Source organism: Gobio gobio (genome assembly GCF_949357685.1).
Source record: "Gobio gobio genome assembly, chromosome: 21".
Lineage (NCBI taxonomy): Eukaryota > Metazoa > Chordata > Actinopteri > Cypriniformes > Gobionidae > Gobio > Gobio gobio.
In genome coordinates, this window is record NC_137117.1 from 16,289,473 (window position 1) to 16,297,173 (window position 7,701).

Below are 7,701 nucleotides of genomic sequence, written 5' to 3' on the forward strand. Positions count from 1 at the left end.
CTGTCGATCAGCGCTAAGACGGATTGACACATCCGACCGTATACGCTCAAACACCCCCAGAAAGGCAGAGGCACTGTATAGCAGAGGCCACAAGAGTGGGGCGTATGGATTCAGATCAAACGTCTTGTGGATGAGGGATCTGGAAACTAGAGGTATCAAGCTCAACTGTTCCATTCCTAAAAAAACAAGGAAAAACAAGGAGAGAAAGACACTTTCACCTAATCAGACTTATTGTAATGGAACCCAGCCAGAAATACAAATTTCAGAAAGTGGGTTTTCACAGTGATGAACCATAAAAGAACCATTTTGGGTTACCCGAAGAACCTTCCAGTGAACAATTCAACTTTATGTAGAATCTTTTGTGCAATTGAAAGATTCCATGGAAGTTAAAGGATTAGTTCACTTCAAAATGAAAATTGCCTGATGTTTCACTCACCCCCATCTCATCCAAGACGTTCATGTCTTTCTTTCTTCAGTCGAAAAGAAATTACGTTTTTTTGAGGAAAACATTCCAGGATTTTTCCTCACACAATGGTTTTCAATAGCAACCAAAATGTTCAAGGTCCAAATCAATGCAATTTCAAAGCGCTTCAGACGCTCTGCGCGATCCCAGACGAGGAATAGGGTCTTATCTAGCGAAACCATCTGTCATTTTGGAAAAAAACTTTTTAACCTAAATTGCTCATCTTGCGCTGCTCTGTGACGTGCCAATGATTGCGCAAGCACGTCGAAAACGTCACACTAGACGTAGGCTGAAATACCGCCCCGTGTTTACAAAGTGCACATGCGAAGACTAATACAAACGCCCTTTAGCAAAAAAAAAGGTAAAATAACAATGTCAGATGATTTTGAAGTTGAAGATGAAGTGTTTTTTGGTAAAGGGAGTTTGTATTAGTCCTCGCATAGGTCGATTGGGGCGGGTACTTCTGTCTACGTCTAGTGTGACGTTTTCAATGTGATTGCGCAATCACTAGCATGTCGCAGAGCAGCGCAAGATGAGCAATTTAGGTAAAAAGTATATATATATTTTTTTTTAATTGAAAATGGCTGATCATTTCACTAGATAAGACCCTATTCCTCGTCTGGGATCGCACTGAAGCCCTTCGAAGCACTTTGAAACTGCATTGATATGGACCTTGAACATTTTGGTTGCAATTGAAAACCATTGTGTGAAGAAAAATCCTGGAATGTTTTCCTCAAAAAAACGTAATTTCTTTTCGATTGAAGAAAGAAAGACATGAACATCTTGGATGAGATGGGGGTGAGTAAAATATCAGGAAATTTTCATTTTGAAGTGAACTAATCCTTTAAAGTTTCTTCATGGAACCATCAAGAAACCATCAATCAAGAAGCTTTACTTTAAGATGTGTGGTAGAGCGTGGCGCTAGCGACACTAAGGCTACAGGCTTGACTCCCAGAGAACACACAGAGTTAAAGGCACTGTAACAGCTCTGAACGCTTCACAAAACGCCTTGCATTTCCGAGACTCCAACAACAGTTTAAATAAGCAAAAAACAGACCAGAAAATACAAACCACATCTGACCATCAAAAATAAGAGATCTGCTTGTAGTTTGCATATTTTCTGTGGAAAAAATTATTGTCATATCCTGTATAAAACATAAGCATATGTGTCAATCTCTGCGGAATCAATTGAAGAAAGATGTTGGGAGACGAGACGTATTGTGTAGAAAGTCTGCGGCTGAGGAACCTCCAGGCGCTGTGGAGGTCACATGGTCATGAGGAGGGTCAGAACTGAGTGCTGAAAGTTCAAAGGCCAGACGTCATTAAGACGCACATACAAACATCCATTAATGCAGAAAGATAACTTTTTAATGATTCATTTATTTTTTTTATTTTTATTTTTTCTACATCCCAGCACCACAGCAGGGGACAGTGGTTACAGTGCTGTCAAGCGGCATTAATAAACAATAGTAAAATATAGCCTCGCCAAATTGGACCGCTGCAAAATTAAACAAAGCGTATCATTGTCATCAGGCAGTCATTTCCGAGAAAGCCCTTCATAAACCTTTTTATTGTGGGAGATAAAACTGACACGTTCGAATTCCTCTGCCTTCTGACAGGTCAAATGGTAGCACAACATTAGGAGTGATAGACGATCTTCTGCTTCGGAGTCACATATCCCATCAATTAAAACCTGACACTGAGCCCTATCCTGGCACCCAACAAACATTCTTCAAACCCAATCATCGTACAACACTGACAATGCCTTAATATCTATCACGCCAATTGGGTATAACTTACCCCTCAAGTAATAATTTAAAAAAAGTACTGCCACAGCCCCAGCTGTAAGGCTCAAATACACCATCATACACAATAAACCATAAATGTGTGCTTTCTATCTCAAATTCCACTGCATATCCTTTAACAGGCATTTAAATGTTACACTCTCTCAACTAAAGCAATCAATACAGTGAGTGAAAAGCTGAAGCAGCCTGAGAAATATTTATGAATTAGCAAAATTATGATTTATAAAAAATAATAAAAAATATTAAATATTATTTAAAAAACATTTTGAAATATTTATTAATTAAAACGTTTATATGTTTTATATCAACTATTGTTACTATATTAATTCATTTGAAAAAATATTTAAAACATTTTAATTAATAATATTATATTTTATATATTATATGAATAATATTATAATATATATAATTTTTTTAATTATTGTAATTTTTTAAAAAAAATAATATATATACACACACTGTAAAAAAATCAAAGTTGTGATTGAATATTATATTTTATATTTAATATATATTATATTAATATTATAGCTGATATATATATATATATATATATATATATATATACATATATAAACTGTTTTAATTATTTTTAATTAATTTTTTTAAATCAATCCGTTACTTGCCAATTCTTTGTAATTATTTGTAAAATTTACTAGCTATTTCTAAGTGAAAATTGTGTGTGTACACATTTCCTCACAAAAAGTATTTTTAAATCATTAACACAGGTGTAAGCCCTACTTGTTACTTGGATTCTTTGATTCTACATTCTTCTTATTTTTCTTTCATAAATAAATAACCAAACTTCCGAGGTTTGGATGTGGTTGTTGTGACACATGGAAGTCGGAGAGAGAGAGCAATGGAAAGAGTGAAGGGATAAATGGGAGTGGACGAAAGACTGTTCTGACAGTTCTGACAGTTCTGTTCCACAATGTGATGTGGACAAGGTGAGCGCAGGCACATTGCAAGAATGAATAAACAACATTTTTAAAAAACACTTTTAAAGACCCATAAAACGCCTGAAAGGGGAGGAAACGAACACGACCAGTGAGCTATGCTTGCAGCATGCAGTATTCCTCTGTGGGAAACGAGGTTAAATAATTGGTTAAGGATCAGAGCATTAACATGATCGCCGCTAGATTGTAGTTGTGGTTTATTACGTAGCGTAATCAGACAAGAAATCAGATTTATAAAAACAAATGACATGGCCTCTGAGCTAAACTAGCCATTTCAGATGAACAGAGTTTATTTAATCAGGGCAATAGACGGTAATAGATGGTGCTCATTACAGTAGCACTGGCACGGGGACGCATTCACACTCGTGTGTATAAACACACACTAACATAGACGCATTAGTAAAAGCCCTGACACACACAGGAACTTCTAAGCAGATGTCGGACACTATCTTCCCTTCACACACGTACAGCCTGATATATAAAGTCGTATATACACACGCAGTCAAAGAGATACATCCCTGCACACCTGCAAAAATATACAAGGGAAATAGTGATCTGATGGTTTCCTTCATAATTACAGAGTACAGAACAGAATCCCCTCCACCTTCCCAGATCCCCCATAAACCACCTGTTCAGCCCCTCCCTGCCACTTATATTCAATTGCCCCCTGAAATTCCTGAGAGAGACAGGGATAAACTCCTGGATTTATGATTCCAAAGTCAGAAAGCTGCCAGATGAGCTATGAAGACTGAAGTCAAATTGGGATCTAGACAGTGGGGTGGTCTAACCTTATTCATAACACTCATGGTCCAAGCAATACATGCATGCAAAAAACAAAGGGCCATTCTATCGATCATAAAAACATTACTATGAATGAACTATAGAAGATCCAGCAAGTAACTCTAAATCTAATACTGCGGTTAGGTTTGGTTGATATACAGAGGACAAAAGACACATCTCACTGTCACTCAAAAGAGAAGGAAAATAAACTCAGGAGTATAATGACAGCAGTTTACCCAAACACACAAACACATTAAGACACTCCCGTATTCCATTACAGTTATTGTACCGCTGAGATCAGACTGCACAGTCCCGCTGGAGTCAGAGTGGGAGTTTTGGTTTTGGTGTAACGTGAATATCTGGTTTGACAATAGTTTGTTTTTCCTTGTCTCTGCTTCTTTTGTCTGAGTTCATGTAAACTCATGTTGCTGATCTGTGAGACATAAACAGCTCAAGACAGAATAGGGCTGGCCCATTCCTTTCTCATTTGAAAAAAAGAGCTGTGTATACATTTGTTTGTGCATGCGCGGAGTAAGCCTGTTGTTTTTAATGTTGTAACACGCTCAGACTTCTCCTCGGCCCCAGATGTGTGTTTGGATGTGAACATTCTGTCACATGTTAAAAGAAGACCTCATAAATCACGGCTGGCTCATTAAACACTGCTGGCATAAACTTCATTCAACTCGTGAAAATCTCACACACGACATGTTGAAAAGCAAAAGAAAGCAAATTCTGTCCGATCACAGAGGGAGTCAGAGAAAAGCACAAAGAACAGGTGCTACAGTCAATGCAAACGAGTTTCACAGTAGGCTACTGCAGTTCACCCATCAGATAACACAAAAAGTCCTGTTACTACACTGATATGTGCATTTTAAAAATGGAAGTGATTGCACCCTAGTCAAAATGCGGTTACCTGGGATAGTTCACTCAAAAATGAAAAGTGTGTCATTACTTGCTCAGCCCTATGAAATGTTATTTTCCTGCATGACACACAAGCGTTGCAACATTTCCAGGTTGTTATTTTCCATGTAATTATAATGAATGTGGACGGAATGCTTTCAAACATCAAGAGGGATGGAAGAATCACAAAAAAATATCTTAAAAGCATCCGCATGCTCATAAGTCTTCGGTAGACGTATTAATTAAAGTTTTGAATTGACAATGTTCCTGTGTCTGGACTATTGAGTCAACTCAAGAACCGGAACAAATCATTCAGATCGGCTTTGTGTATTGGATCAACCGATCCATTGAAAAATCCAAATAGTTTACAAATGACCACTTTTCTCATTAAGAGCTATTGGGCAGATGTCAAAATGATGAGTGGATGAAGACTTTTCGATCTGCTCCTTCCACACTCGCAATCATATGGCTCTAAAAGTGAGTTGCATGGACTGTGTATGGTGAGTTTGCATCCGTTTTGAGGTGTAACATCTTCAGTCGCCATTCATTCATTGTCATTGCAAGGAAAAGACATCAAAATGTTATCCCCTATCCATTTAAATAACTATATTCCATTGATGCCTCTTAATGTATCGAGTTTAATAACATGGAATCATATATTTATCTTGAATAAAAACATTTTTAGATGCTTGTGAAAACAACTTTCCCTTAACCACTAAGTTGTAGGTACACAGCACTTTATCTTGCACACATTAATCTCGGATTTACAAACACATAGTTAAAACTTGTGAGCCACAGGGCTACTGCATTAAGGCTAGAAAGACCCGTCAGAGAAATGTTTTACGTGTGTCAAGGTACAACTCACTGGGAAAGGGTATCTCTTCAAACACATCGCGGACCAAGAAAACACTTGCAAAACACACGCCAAAACATCAACGCCGCACGAACATAAATGAAAACAGACACACAGCGCACGCGCTACAATTAGATGAATTCAAGAGAACCGAGTCGCAGCGAACGAACAAAAAGTTGCGATTCTTTTATCACTCTCTCGCTTCTCTTTCGCGTCTACTCGAGTGAAGTTTAAATCATCCTGGTTTATCCGTTGTTATATGTATCATATCTGACAGACATAAGAGAGTAAACTTAAACAAAACATCGGTAGATCAGTTCTGTGAAAGTTTAACTCACCCGTTGTGACTGAAATCCGCGAGGAGAAGAAAAGCTCAATCTCTCCGTTCATCAGAGTCCCTTTCACACTACACGGTCGTTTCTTTCTATCTTCTTCCTTTTTCTCTCTCTGCCTCCCTCCCTCTCTCTCTCTCTCTCTCTCTCTCCTTCCTTCCCTCCCTCTTTCTCTTCTTTTCGTCTCTCTTAGAAATAATTATGCGCTCTGATTCATGAACCCTGTCTGGGTCACGTGACTCCACCCTTCAAATATACAGCACATTTTTCACAAGCCACAAAATGCCTAGAGGGAAGAAACAGAGGCAAGCTTAAATTTCTGTTTTTAATTCTCTGCCTCTCTTTCTTTCTCCCTCTTTTTCTCACTCCTTGAACTCTGTGTATTCACAAAGTGACATGCACTGAGTAGCACATGATGTAGGAATGCCAATGAGTAACTCCTTAAAGTGGATACAGTTTCTACTCGACATGAAATCAAAATTGACCTTACAAGTTCCTGGTCTTATTTTGAACGAATCACTGGTGCATGTTATTTCAGTGTAATCTGCATCAAAAAGCAATAACGTGCACTAAACATGAAAGAGTGAAAACCCTAAATCATGGTGCCAACGCTATGGAGTGTGAAAAACAGTGTTAAATATGAAACATGAAAACATTGAACAAGTTGAAAAGTTACCGCTAGCATCCATTGATGGATTATTTAATGGTTGTCATGAATAACGATGATTTACTTGTTACAAAAGTCTACAGGAAAATGGCATCTTTTTGAAGAGGGGAGTCTGTAAATATGGGAAGTTCCAAACTTGCCGAGGGTGTGTCCGTCTATATGCCGCTTTCTATGTGTTTTATAGCAGTACAGTGTGCAGTTTGTGTTTGTATGGAACAGTTCTGTGCTGGCTTGTTTGTGGTTCTGGGCGTTTGCCTGGTTCTTCCTAAAGCTGCCATTCTGGCTTTGGTTAAAAGAAACCCCCACAAACCTCACTGTGAAGACACACCTTAACTGGCTCCTCTTTGACGGTGCCATCCCAAGCTCAGGGAGGTGGCACGTCAGGTTCAGCCTTGGGTCTGTCGGTAAGTCTAGAAAATAAATCACGTGGAACTCAAAATTTGCAATATTGATAATAATTCTGATGTTTTGGCAGGATAGTTGACATAAAACAACTTTGCCGTGTACAAAGGTTGCATTCAGGTTGTGCTGGACTTAACATGAATTTCCTGTCAAATAACATTTAAAAACATTTTCAGCATTCAAAACCCAACAGATTTTTATTTGCTAAGATTAAACTGAGCTTAGCTAAAGTGTAGCAGTAGGACACTTTAGCAGGGCTGGCATTATAGGTCTCAATACACAAGTCAACAGGAAGTGGTTTGCTTTGCCACACGACTGTACAATACACAGCTTCATTTGCAGATCTCTCCATATAAACATATCTGTCGAAAGCAGTTAACTAAGTTCAGAATGTGATAACTAAAAACATGAGGTTATAATAGTTTGTTCTAATAAAAAAGGGTAAGTGTTAGTGGTAAAGGGTTTAATTACACTTGCATTTTCGATTGAGCACCTATAGTTTACAATTAAAAAAATATATTACAGTATGTGCTGTCATTCTCCGTG

At 38.0% G+C, this 7,701-nt stretch overlaps 1 protein-coding gene across 2 annotated transcripts in view; it reads right to left on the reverse strand.

The window, feature by feature from the left end:
• Positions 1–6,342, reverse strand: part of rarga (retinoic acid receptor gamma a) — a 54,427-nt gene extending 48,085 nt beyond the window's left edge. Inside the window, exon 1 of one of the 2 annotated variants that reach the window (XM_079802138.1) lies at positions 6,093–6,342. The gene's annotated coding sequence lies outside the window, so the exon portion shown is untranslated. The remainder of the gene's footprint in view (positions 1–6,092) is intronic. The other variant, XM_079802139.1, reaches the window with a different exon arrangement.
• Positions 6,343–7,701: the final 1,359 nt, after the last annotated feature.